The sequence below is a fragment of the Heterodontus francisci genome, chromosome 22, assembly GCF_036365525.1.
Source record: "Heterodontus francisci isolate sHetFra1 chromosome 22, sHetFra1.hap1, whole genome shotgun sequence".
NCBI lineage: Eukaryota > Metazoa > Chordata > Chondrichthyes > Heterodontiformes > Heterodontidae > Heterodontus > Heterodontus francisci.
In genome coordinates this window covers 35,091,804-35,104,650 of record NC_090392.1, presented here as the reverse complement: position 1 = coordinate 35,104,650, position 12,847 = coordinate 35,091,804, and the positions used below count along the sequence as shown (strand labels likewise).

At 44.2% G+C, this 12,847-nt stretch overlaps 4 non-coding genes across 4 annotated transcripts; all 4 read left to right on the top strand.

The window, feature by feature from the left end:
- Positions 1-796: 796 nt before the first annotated feature.
- trnav-aac (transfer RNA valine (anticodon AAC)) lies at positions 797-869 on the top strand. Its single transcript has one exon. It is a non-coding gene; the product is annotated as a tRNA-Val (tRNA).
- Positions 870-4,272: 3,403 nt separating this feature from the next.
- On the top strand, positions 4,273-4,345 carry trnav-aac (transfer RNA valine (anticodon AAC)). The gene has a single exon. It is a non-coding gene; the product is annotated as a tRNA-Val (tRNA).
- A 3,404-nt stretch (positions 4,346-7,749) lies between these two features.
- On the top strand, positions 7,750-7,822 carry trnav-aac (transfer RNA valine (anticodon AAC)). Its single transcript has one exon. It is a non-coding gene; the product is annotated as a tRNA-Val (tRNA).
- A 2,414-nt stretch (positions 7,823-10,236) lies between these two features.
- Positions 10,237-10,309, top strand: trnav-aac (transfer RNA valine (anticodon AAC)). Its single transcript has one exon. It is a non-coding gene; the product is annotated as a tRNA-Val (tRNA).
- Positions 10,310-12,847: the final 2,538 nt, after the last annotated feature.

Sequence of the window (12,847 nt, the reverse complement as noted above, 5' to 3'; positions counted from 1 at the left end):
AGTGAGGCACCAGGTGGAAACCAACAGCTGTCTCTGTGGAAGAGGGGACATGGCTTCCTAATCTAACCATTTGAACTCTGCAAACATTCTGCTGGATCTGAACTGCCCTGTATACCAAGGCCAATTTGTATACTATATAGATTGGCATGCCCAGACTATGCAGAGGACTCCAGGTGGGGTCCAACCAGGACATTATATAGCTGCAGTGAAGCTTCGCCCCCATTATATAACTGCCTCTGTTACGCATTCTACTGCGAGGGTAATCACATTGTATGTAGCAACTCAGCAAAATAAGGACTCATTTGATCAAAATAAAGAGTTTAAAAACACAAATATGTGTCAGTGCAATCAGTAAATAATGAGAAATGAAATCCAGAAGTTGGCAAGAATCCCAAGTGGATGTCTTGGTGTGGTTGGGGAAGGGAATCTTTGTCAATGATGGCACACTGTGCATTAACACTGCAGCAGCTGCTGCACCTCTTACAAATTTAGTTTCTTAAGGGAGAGTTTTAAAAAAAGGGAATTGGATAATTGCATGAAAGGAGAGGCAAAGAAAAGCAGAGCTAAGGAAGTGGGCCCAAATGGCAAGTCTTTCAAAAAACTGGCAATGGTACGATGGCCTGAATGGACTGGCGATGTGTTGTGCACTGCTGATCGTCCATGGCTGGGTCAATACCTCTGCAGCCTTGCGAAATGTCACAGTGGAATTGCATTTCAATGAAACAAGCACCACAAATCGATTAAGACTGTATAGTTTAACAATACTTGCAGCTTCCTCAGCGCTGTAACGTGCTGAGTTTCTGTAGTGTAGTGGTGATCACGTTTGCCTAACACGCAAAAGGTCCCCAGTTCAAAACTGGGCAGAAACATTTTCAAAACGAACCCAAACTTCTTCGCAAGAAATATGCAATCATTGACATTCCCCATGAACACAACACAATTTCTCAAAGCCCTCTTTCTCTTGCACATTGTGTGCACAATGCCTTGCACTCGCTCCTCTTTCTAGTCCTGATGCTGCAGAAAGTTCCGCAAAACCGAGCAGTGACACTTTATTTGGCTCAGATGAGAATAGAAACCTGCAACACGAGCTTGCTAAGTAACAGCGAATCTTAGTCTCATTTCAGACGAGGCAAAAGCACATCAGCAATTCACTTTCACCAGCTCCACAGTCGTTGAGACAGGGGCACGCTGCAATATTTTGACCCGCACTGTACAATTACTCGCTGTCAGCAGCAAGTGGCGTCTGCTGCCTCAATCAACAGGTTACTGGCCATCTCGGGGAGGTAAAATAGCACAACCCGGGCCAAATCTCCCCATCAACCAAGCACCGGCTCAGCAAAACGTAGGCACATGATATCCGGGTCACTGAACCTCCGAGCAGCTCTTACAGAACACCCAAGTGACTGAAACTTTCTTTGAGTTGCAATGATGAATCTCCGGTGGAAACAAGTTGGGGGAAATTGCTCCTCCTGAACATTTCTTCTTGGGTAAAAGGGGCAAAAATCCTTTTCAATTTAACCACTGCTGCAGCAGATTCTTGGTGTCTTAAGCACCTTGATAACCCAGCTCTTAACATGCAGCCGCAATTATGACAAGGGGTGAAGGTTCATGACACGCAGAGGGGAAAAAGTTATTTAAGTTATGACAGTCGCTCACAGATTTATTAGCGTTTTGTTCAGTCAGTAACAGAGACATACCTGGATTTATTGATGCAAATTAGCATAACTATTCAGCGTCACGCAGAGCCGCGAGGAGTACTTTGCCTCCCTTAAAGACGGACACGGCTGATTCTGTAACTGAAGCTAAGGAAACAGGCAGACCTGCCAAATTATTATTTTATTTTGTTCTTCATTCGGCAAGTAACAGGAACACTAACAAGGTGGCGTTGAAAATGAGATGCACTGCGGCTCCGCTCAATATCAAAGCGCTCCTTCATATTGAACCGAGGAAGAATATACATGAATTAAAGCAAAATACTGTGGATGCTGGAAATCTGAAATAAAAACAAGAAATTCTGGAAATACTCAGCACGACTGGCAGCATCTGTGGAGACAGAAGCAGAGTTAACATTTCGGCTCAGTGACCCTTCTTCAGAACTGGCAAATATTAGAAATGTCAAAGGTTAGAAGCAAGTAAAGCGGGGGTGGAGCAAGAGATAACAAAGGAGGTGTAGATTGGACAAGGCCACAGAATAGCTGACCAGAAGGTCATGGAGCAAAGGCAAACAATATGTTAATGGTGTGTTGAAAGACAAAGCATTAGTACAGAGAGGACTGTTAATGCACTGAAAATTGAACAGCAGCAAGTACAAACAGGAAAAAAAACAGTGGGTAAGCAAACTGAACAAACTAAGATGAAATAAAATAAACATACAAAAAAATGTAAAAAATGTAAAAATGAAAAATAACAAAAAATGAAAGTAAAATGGGGGCCCCGTCATGCTCTGGAATTATTGAACTCAATATTCAGCCCGGCACGCTCTCGTGTGCAGTGGTTCACACCGCAGCCTCACAGCTCCAGCGACCCGCTTTCAATTCTGGGCACTGCCTGCGTGGTGTTTGCAAGTTCTCCCTGTGTCTGCGTGGGATTCCTCTGGGTGCTCCGGTTTCCTCCCACATGCCAAAGACTGGCTGCTTGATAGGTTAATTGGCCATTATAAATTGCTCCTCGTATAGGGAGGTGGTAGGGAAATGTTGGGAAGGTGGGGATGTGGTAGGAATATGGAATTCGTGTCGGATTAGTATAAATGGGTGGTCGATGGTCAGCACAGACTCGGTGGGCCGAAGGGCCTGTTTCACTGCTGTATCACCAAACTAAACTAATCGGTCAACGGGATGCTGTTTTTCGAGCTTGTGTTGATGTTCACTGGAACACTGAGGCAATCCCAGGATAGAGATGTGAGCATGAGAGCAGTGGGCAGTCTTGAAATGGCAAGCAACCGGAAGCTCAGGGTCCTGCTTGCGGACTGAGCCGACGTATTCCGCAAAGCGGTCACCCAGTCTGCGTTTGGTCTCCCCAATAAACATGAATATACATGAATTGGATTTAGGCGCCAGTATGTTGCAAAACAAGAAGAAAGAAAAGCACAAATGCCATTAACTCTGACTTTGCAAATGATTCACTGAAAAATTCTTTCATTTGCTGGAAAAGATGACTATTGTGCATCTGAAAATGGGCACCATGGAATTGTGTTGCATACTGACCTGTTTTCCTATATTTGCCTGTCATCTATGCAATTCAATTTGTGTTGGATATTGCTGAGAATCTCATTTCAAGATGAGGGCACAGATATTATTATAATCCTACTGAAAGCATAAACCTGGAACAAATACTGTGTTACATGGATTGCAACGTTTCGAGGGCTGTGCAGCTAAGGTGAGGAAGACAGGAATGATGTGTTTGATGATTGCGTGGAATGCATTGCAAACTTGGGTTACGTTGCTTGATTTCATTCTACACCTTGAAATTCAGAAACAAGTGAGGCACCAGGTGGAAACCAACAGCTGTCTCTGTGGAAGAGGGGACATGGCTTCCTAATCTAACCATTTGAACTCTGCAAACATTCTGCTGGATCTGAACTGCCCTGTATACCAAGGCCAATTTGTATACTATATAGATTGGCATGCCCAGACTATGCAGAGGACTCCAGGTGGGGTCCAACCAGGACATTATATAGCTGCAGTGAAGCTTCGCCCCCATTATATAACTGCCTCTGTTACGCATTCTACTGCGAGGGTAATCACATTGTATGTAGCAACTCAGCAAAATAAGGACTCATTTGATCAAAATAAAGAGTTTAAAAACACAAATATGTGTCAGTGCAATCAGTAAATAATGAGAAATGAAATCCAGAAGTTGGCAAGAATCCCAAGTGGATGTCTTGGTGTGGTTGGGGAAGGGAATCTTTGTCAATGATGGCACACTGTGCATTAACACTGCAGCAGCTGCTGCACCTCTTACAAACTTAGTTTCTTAAGGGAGAGTTTTAAAAAAAGGGAATTGGATAATTGCATGAAAGGAGAGGCAAAGAAAAGCAGAGCTAAGGAAGTGGGCCCAAGTGGCAAGTCTTTGAAAAAACTGGCAATGGTACGATGGCCTGAATGGACTGGCGATGTGTTGTGCACTGCTGATCGTCCATGGCTGGGTCAATACCTCTGCAGCCTTGCGAAATGTCACAGTGGAATTGCATTTCAATGAAACAAGCACCACAAATCGATTAAGACTGTATAGTTTAACAATACTTGCAGCTTCCTCAGCACTGCAACGTGTTGAGTTTCTGTAGTGTAGTGGTGATCACGTTTGCCTAACACGCAAAAGGTCCCCAGCCCGAAACTGGGCAGAAACATTTTCAAAACGAACCCAAACTTCTTCGCAAGAAATATGCAATCATTGACATTCCCCATGAACACAACACAATTTCTCAAAGCCCTCTTTCTCTTGCACATTGTGTGCACAATGCCTTGCACTCGCTCCTCTTTCTAGTCCTGATGCTGCAGAAAGTTCCGCAAAACCGAGCAGTGACACTTTATTTGGCTCAGATGAGAATAGAAACCTGCAACACGAGCTTGCTAAGTAACAGCGAATCTTAGTCTCATTTCAGACGAGGCAAAAGCACATCAGCAATTCACTTTCACCAGCTCCACAGTCGTTGAGACAGGGGCACGCTGCAATATTTTGACCCGCACTGTCCAATTACTCGCTGTCAGCAGCAAGTGGCGTCTGCTGCCTCAATCAACAGGTTACTGGCCATCTCGGGGAGGTAAAATAGCACAACCCGGGCCAAATCTCCCCATCAACCAACCACCGGCTCAGCAAAACGTAGGCACATGATATCCGGGTCACTGAACCTCCGAGCAGCTCTTACAGAACACCCAAGTGACTGAAACTTTCTTTGAGTTGCAATGATGAATCTCCGGTGGAAACAAGTTGGGGGAAATTGCTCCTCCTGAACATTTCCTCTTGGGTAAAAGGGGCAAAAATCCTTTTCAATTTAACCACTGCTGCAGCAGATTCTTGGTGTCTTAAGCACCTTGATAACCCAGCTCTTAACATGCAGCCGCAATTATGACAAGGGGTGAAGGTTCATGACACGCAGAGGGGAAAAAGTTATTTAAGTTATGACAGTCGCTCACAGATTTATTAGCGTTTTGTTCAGTCAGTAACAGAGACATACCTGGATTTATTGATGCAGATTAACATAACTATTCAGCGTCACGCCGAGCCGCTAGGAGTACTTTGCCTCCCTTAAAGACGGACACGGCTGATTCTGTAACTGAAGCTAAGGAAACAGGCAGACCTGCCAAATTATTATTTTATTTTGTTCTTCATTCGGCAAGTAACAGGAACACTAACAAGGTGGCGTTAAAATGAGATGCACTGCGGCTCCGCTCAATATCAAAGCGCTCCTTCATATTGAACCGAGGAAGAATATACATGAATAAAAGCAAAATACTGTGGATGCTGGAAATCTGAAATAAAAACAAGAAATTCTGGAAATACTCAGCACGACTGGCAGCATCTGTGGAGACAGAAGCAGAGTTAACATTTCGGCTCAGTGACCCTTCTTCAGAACTGGCAAATATTAGAAATGTCAAAGGTTAGAAGCAAGTAAAGCGGGGGTGGAGCAATAGATAACAAAGGAGAAGGTGTAGATTGGACAAGGCCACAGAATAGCTGACCAGAAGGTCATGGAGCAAAGGCAAACAATATGTTAATGGTGTGTTGAAAGACAAAGCATTAGTACAGAGAGGACTGTTAATGGACTGAAAATTGAACAGCAGCAAGTACAAACAGGAAAAAAAACAGTGGGTAAGCAAACTGAACAAACTAAGATGAAATAAAATAAACATACAAAAAAATGTAAAAAATGTAAAAATGAAAAATAACAAAAAATGAAAGTAAAATGGGGGCCCCGTCATGCTCTGGAATTATTGAACTCAATATTCAGTCCGGCACGCTCTCGTGTGCAGTGGTTCACACCGCAGCCTCACAGCTCCAGCGACCCGCTTTCAATTCTGGGCACTGCCTGCGTGGTGTTTGCAAGTTCTCCCTGTGTCTGCGTGGGATTCCTCTGGGTGCTCCGGTTTCCTCCCACATGCCAAAGACTGGCTGCTTGATAGGTTAATTGGCCATTATAAATTGCCCCTCGTATAGGGAGGTGGCAGGGAAATATAGGGAAGGTGGGGATGTGGTAGGAATATGGAATTCGTGTCGGATTAGTATAAATGGGTGGTCGATGGTCAGCACAGACTCGGTGGGCCGAAGGGCCTGTTTCACTGCTGTACCACCAAACTAAACTATCGGTCAACGGGATGCTGTTTTTCGAGCTTGTGTTGATGTTCACTGGAACACTGAGGCAATCCCAGGATAGAGATGTGAGCATGAGAGCAGTGGGCAGTCTTGAAATGGCAAGCAACCGGAAGCTCAGGGTCCTGCTTGCGGACTGAGCCGACGTATTCCGCAAAGCGGTCACCCAGTCTGCGTTTGGTCTCCCCAATAAACATGAATATACATGAATTGGATTTAGGCGCCAGTATGTTGCAAAACAAGAAGAAAGAAAAGCACAAATGCCATTAACTCTGACTTTGCAAATGATTCACTGAAAAATTCTTTCATTTGCTGGAAAAGATGACTATTGTGCATCTGAAAATGGGCACCATGGAATTGTGTTGCATACTGACCTGTTTTCCTATATTTGCCTGTCATCTATGCAATTCAATTTGTGTTGGATATTGCTGAGAATCTCATTTCAAGATGAGGGCACAGATATTATTATAATCCTACTGAAAGCATAAACCTGGAACAAATACTGTGTTACATGGATTGCAACGTTTCGAGGGCTGTGCAGCTAAGGTGAGGAAGACAGGAATGATGTGTTTGATGATTGCGTGGAATGCATTGCAAACTTGGGTTACGTTGCTTGATTTTATTCTACACCTTGAAATTCAGAAACAAGTGAGGCACCAGGTGGAAACCAACAGCTGTCTCTGTGGAAGAGGGGACATGGCTTCCTAATCTAACCATTTGAACTCTGCAAACATTCTGCTGGATCTGAACTGCCCTGTATACCAAGGCCAATTTGTATACTATATAGATTGGCATGCCCAGACTATGCAGAGGACTCCAGGTGGGGTCCAACCAGGACATTATATAGCTGCAGTGAAGCTTCGCCCCCATTATATAACTGCCTCTGTTACGCATTCTACTGCGAGGGTAATCACATTGTATGTAGCAACTGAGCAAAATAAGGACTCATTTGATCAAAATAAAGAGTTTAAAAACACAAATATGTGTCAGTGCAATCAGTAAATAATGAGAAATGAAATCCAGAAGTTGGCAAGAATCCCAAGTGGATGTCTTGGTGTGGTTGGGGAAGGGAATCTTTGTCAATGATGGCACACTGTGCATTAACACTGCAGCAGCTGCTGCACCTCTTACAAATTTAGTTTCTTAAGGGAGAGTTTTAAAAAAAGGGAATTGGATAATTGCATGAAAGGAGAGGCAAAGAAAAGCAGAGCTAAGGAAGTGGGCCCAAGTGGCAAGTCTTTGAAAAAACTGGCAATGGTACGATGGCCTGAATGGACTGGCGATGTGTTGTGCACTGCTGATCGTCCATGGCTGGGTCAATACCTCTGCAGCCTTGCGAAATGTCACAGTGGAATTGCATTTCAATGAAACAAGCACCACAAATCGATTAAGACTGTATAGTTTAACAATACTTGCAGCTTCCTCAGCGCTGTAACGTGCTGAGTTTTTGTAGTGTAGTGGTGATCACGTTTGCCTAACACGCAAAAAGTCCCCAGTTCAAAACTGGGCAGAAACATTTTCAAAACGAACCCAAACTTCTTCGCAAGAAATATGCAATCATTGACATTCCCCATGAACACAACACAATTTCTCAAAGCCCTCTTTCTCTTGCACATTGTGTGCACAATGCCTTGCACTCGCTCCTCTTTCTAGTCCTGATGCTGCAGAAAGTTCCGCAAAACCGAGCAGTGACACTTGATTTGGCTCAGATGAGAATAGAAACCTGCAACACGAGCTTGCTAAGTAACAGCGAATCTTAGTCTCATTTCAGACGAGGCAAAAGCACATCAGCAATTCACTTTCACCAGCTCCACAGTCGTTGAGACAGGGGCACGCTGCAATATTTTGACCCGCACTGTCCAATTACTCGCTGTCAGCAGCAAGTGGCGTCTGCTGCCTCAATCAACAGGTTACTGGCCATCTCGGGGAGGTAAAATAGCACAACCCGGGCCAAATCTCCCCATCAACCAAGCACCGGCTCAGCAAAACGGAGGCACATGATATCCGGGTCACTGAACCTCCGAGCAGCTCTTACAGAACACCCAAGTGACTGAAACTTTCTTTGAGTTGCAATGATGAATCTCCGGTGGAAACAAGTTGGGGGAAATTGCTCCTCCTGAACATTTCTTCTTGGGTAAAAGGGGCAAAAATCCTTTTCAATTTAACCACTGCTGCAGCAGATTCTTGGTGTCTTAAGCACCTTGATAACCCAGCTCTTAACATGCAGCCGCAATTATGACAAGGGGTGAAGGTTCATGACACGCAGAGGGGAAAAAGTTATTTAAGTTATGACAGTCGCTCACAGATTTATTAGCGTTTTGTTCAGTCAGTAACAGAGACATACCTGGATTTATTGATGCAAATTAGCATAACTATTCAGCGTCACGCAGAGCCGCGAGGATAAATGGGTGGTCGATGGTCAGCACAGACTCGGTGGGCCGAAGGGCCTGTTTCACTGCTGTATCACCAAACTAAACTAATCGTTCAACGGGATGCTGTTTTTCGAGCTTGTGTTGATGTTCACTGGAACACTGAGGCAATCCCAGGATAGAGATGTGAGCATGAGAGCAGTGGGCAGTCTTGAAATGGCAAGCAACCGGAAGCTCAGGGTCCTGCTTGCGGACTGAGCCGACGTATTCCGCAAAGCGGTCACCCAGTCTGCGTTTGGTCTCCCCAATAAACATGAATATACATGAATTGGATTCAGGCGCCAGTATGTTGCAAAACAAGAAGAAAGAAAAGCACAAATGCCATTAACTCTGACTTTGCAAATGATTCACTGAAAAATTCTTTCATTTGCTGGAAAAGATGACTATTGTGCATCTGAAAATGGGCACCATGGAATTGTGTTGCATACTGACCTGTTTTCCTATATTTGCCTGTCATCTATGCAATTCAATTTGTGTTGGATATTGCTGAGAATCTCATTTCAAGATGAGGGCACAGATATTATTATAATCCTACTGAAAGCCTAAACCTGGAACAAATACTGTGTTACATGGATTGCAACGTTTCGAGGGCTGTGCAGCTAAGGTGAGGAAGACAGGAATGATGTGTTTGATGATTGCGTGGAATGCATTGCAAACTTGGGTTACGTTGCTTGATTTCATTCTACACCTTGAAATTCAGAAACAAGTGAGGCACCAGGTGGAAACCAACAGCTGTCTCTGTGGAAGAGGGGACATGGCTTCCTAATCTAACCATTTGAACTCTGCAAACATTCTGCTGGATCTGAACTGCCCTGTATACCAAGGCCAATTTGTATACTATATAGATTGGCATGCCCAGACTATGCAGAGGACTCCAGGTGGGGTCCAACCAGGACATTATATAGCTGCAGTGAAGCTTCGCCCCCATTATATAACTGCCTCTGTTACGCATTCTACTGCGAGGGTAATCACATTGTATGTAGCAACTCAGCAAAATAAGGACTCATTTGATCAAAATAAAGAGTTTAAAAACACAAATATGTGTCAGTGCAATCAGTAAATAATGAGAAATGAAATCCAGAAGTTGGCAAGAATCCCAAGTGGATGTCTTGGTGTGGTTGGGGAAGGGAATCTTTGTCAATGATGGCACACTGTGCATTAACACTGCAGCAGCTGCTGCACCTCTTACAAACTTAGTTTCTTAAGGGAGAGTTTTAAAAAAAGGGAATTGGATAATTGCATGAAAGTAGAGGCAAAGAAAAGCAGAGCTAAGGAAGTGGGCCCAAGTGGCAAGTCTTTGAAAAAACTGGCAATGGTACGATGGCCTGAATGGACTGGCGATGTGTTGTGCACTGCTGATCGTCCATGGCTGGGTCAAGACCTCTGCAGCCTTGCGAAATGTCACAGTGGAATTGCATTTCAATGAAACAAGCACCACAAATCGATTAAGACTGTATAGTTTAACAATACTTGCAGCTTCCTCAGCGCTGTAACATGTTGAGTTTCTGTAGTGTAGTGGTGATCACGTTTGCCTAACGCGCAAAAGGTCCCCAGTTCGAAACTGGGCAGAAACATTTTCAAAACGAACCCAAACTTCTTCGCAAGAAATATGCAATCATTGACATTCCCCATGAACACAACACAATTTCTCAAAGCCCTCTTTCTCTTGCACATTGTGTGCACAATGCCTTGCACTCGCTCCTCTTTCTAGTCCTGATGCTGCAGAAAGTTCCGCAAAACCGAGCAGTGACACTTTATTTGGCTCAGATGAGAATAGAAACCTGCAACACGAGCTTGCTAAGTAACAGCGAATCTTAGTCTCATTTCAGACGAGGCAAAAGCACATCAGCAATTCACTTTCACCAGCTCCACAGTCGTTGAGACACGGGCACGCTGCAATATTTTGACCCGCACTGTCCAATTACTCGCTGTCAGCAGCAAGTGGCGTCTGCTGCCTCAATCAACAGGTTACTGGCCATCTCGGGGAGGTAAAATAGCACAACCCGGGCCAAATCTCCCCATCAACCAAGCACCGGCTCAGCAAAACGTAGGCACATGATATCCGGGTCACTGAACCTCCGAGCAGCTCTGACAGAACACCCAAGTGACTGAAACTTTCTTTGAGTTGCAATGATGAATCTCCGGTGGAAACAAGTTGGGGGAAATTGCTCCTCCTGAACATTTCTTCTTGGGTAAAAGGGGCAAAAATCCTTTTCAATTTAACCACTGCTGCAGCAGATTCTTGGTGTCTTAAGCACCTTGATAACCCAGCTCTTAACATGCAGCCGCAATTATGACAAGGGGTGAAGGTTCATGACACGCAGAGGGGAAAACGTTATTTAAGTTATGACAGTCGCTCACAGATTTATTAGCGTTTTGTTCAGTCAGTAACAGAGACATACCTGGATTTATTGATGCAGATTAACATAACTATTCAGCGTCACGCAGAGCCGCTAGGAGTACGTTGCCTCCCTTAAAGACGGACACGGCTGATTCTGTAACTGAAGCTAAGGAAACAGGCAGACCTGCCAAATTATTATTTTATTTTGTTCTTCATTCGGCAAGTAACAGGAACACTAACAAGGTGGCGTTGAAAATGAGATGCACTGCGGCTCCGCTCAATATCAAAGTGCTCCTTCATATTGAACCGAGGAAGAATATACATGAATTAAAGCAAAATACTGTGGATGCTGGAAATCTGAAATAAAAACAAGAAATTCTGGAAATTTTCAGCACGACTGGCAGCATCTGTGGAGACCGAAGCAGAGTTAACATTTCGGCTCAGTGACCCTTCTTCAGAACTGGCAAATATTAGAAATGTCAAAGGTTAGAAGCAAGTAAAGCGGGGGTGGAGCAAGAGATAACAAAGGAGAAGGTGTAGATTGGACAAGGCCACAGAATAGCTGACCAGAAGGTCATGGAGCAAAGGCAAACAATATGTTAATGGTGTGTTGAAAGACAAAGCATTAGTACAGGGAGGACGGTTAATGGACTGAAAATTGAACAGCAGCAAGTACAAACAGGAAAAAAAACAGTGGGTAAGCAAACTGAACAAACTAAGATGAAATAAAATAAACATACAAAAAAATGTAAAAAATGTAAAAATTAAAAATAACAAAAAATGAAAGTAAAATGGGGGCCCCGTCATGCTCTGGAATTATTGAACTCAACATTCAGCCCGGCACGCTCTCGTGTGCAGTGGTTCACACCGCAGCCTCACAGCTCCAGCGACCCGCTTTCAATTCTGGGCACTGCCTGCGTGGTGTTTGCAAGTTCTCCCTGTGTCTGCGTGGGATTCCTCTGGGTGCTCCGGTTTCCTCCCACATGCCAAAGACTGGCTGCTTGATAGGTTAATTGGCCATTATAAATTGCCCCTCGTACAGGGAGGTGGTAGGGAAATATAGGGAAGGTGGGGATGTGGTAGGAATATGGAATTCGTGTCGGATTAGTATAAATGGGTGGTCGATGGTCAGCACAGACTCGGTGGGCCGAAGGGCCTGTTTCACTGCTGTATCACCAAACTAAACTAATCGGTCAACGGGATGCTGTTTTTCGAGCTTGTGTTGATGTTCACTGGAACACTGAGGCAATCCCAGGATAGAGATGTGAGCATGAGAGCAGTGGGCAGTCTTGAAATGGCAAGCAACCGGAAGCTCAGGGTCCTGCTTGCGGACTGAGCCGACGTATTCCGCAAAGCGGTCACCCAGTCTGCGTTTGGTCTCCCCAATAAACATGAATATACATGAATTGGATTTAGGCGCCAGTATGTTGCAAAACAAGAAGAAAGAAAAGCACAAATGCCATTAACTCTGACTTTGCAAATGATTCACTGAAAAATTCTTTCATTTGCTGGAAAAGATGACTATTGTGCATCTGAAAATGGGCACCATGGAATTGTGTTGCATACTGACCTGTTTTCCTATATTTGCCTGTCATCTATGCAATTCAATTTGTGTTGGATATTGCTGAGAATCTCATTTCAAGATGAGGGCACAGATATTATTATAATCCTACTGAAAGCCTAAACCTGGAACAAATACTGTGTTACATGGATTGCAACGTTTCGAGGGTTGTGCAGCTAAGGTGAGGAAGACAGGAATGATGTGTTTGAC